The following is a 496-nucleotide window of genomic DNA, read 5'->3' on the forward strand; positions in this document are numbered from 1 at the left end:
CCGGGCACCCCCGAGTGCCTGAGGGCAGGGCAAAGCCCCCCGAGGGTGTTCCTGCTCCACCCGCTGACACCCGACCGAGCCCCGCGGTGGTTTTAATTCCCTCCTCTCCAGCGACTACGGCTCCTGATCTCCACCTCCTGCCATCCCAAAGAACTGCGGATCCTGGATTTGCTGCCCCGGAGCCCAGGGACTGCTCCCGGCGGCACAGAGGGGCTGTGCAGTGCCAGCACGGCCCAGTGCCAGGAGGGACTCCTGCAATCCTGGAGCTAAATGGAGCTGCAGAGGAAAGTGAGGAGCCATGGAGATGCTCCAAGGGCTGGAGCAGCTCTGCCATGGAGCCAGGCTGGGAATGCTGGGGGTGTTCACCTGCAGAAGGCTCTGGGGGGCACTTAGAGCCCCTTCCAGTGCCTCAAGGGACTCCAAGAGAGCTGCAGAGGGACTTGGGACAAGGGATGGAGGGACAGGACACAGGGAATGGCTTCCCACTGCCAGAGGG

The 496-nt window shown here is 64.1% G+C and overlaps 1 protein-coding gene across 1 annotated transcript in view; it reads right to left on the minus strand.

The window, feature by feature from the left end:
• Positions 1-496, minus strand: part of HADHB (hydroxyacyl-CoA dehydrogenase/3-ketoacyl-CoA thiolase/enoyl-CoA hydratase (trifunctional protein), beta subunit) — a gene marked incomplete at its 3' end in the record, with an annotated part of 12,152 nt that overhangs the window by 302 nt on the left and 11,354 nt on the right. The gene's annotated exons all lie outside the window — the stretch shown is intronic.

This window comes from Acanthisitta chloris, unplaced genomic scaffold (assembly GCF_000695815.1).
Source record: "Acanthisitta chloris isolate BGI_N310 unplaced genomic scaffold, ASM69581v1 scaffold17447, whole genome shotgun sequence".
In the NCBI taxonomy this organism is placed as follows: domain Eukaryota; kingdom Metazoa; phylum Chordata; class Aves; order Passeriformes; family Acanthisittidae; genus Acanthisitta; species Acanthisitta chloris.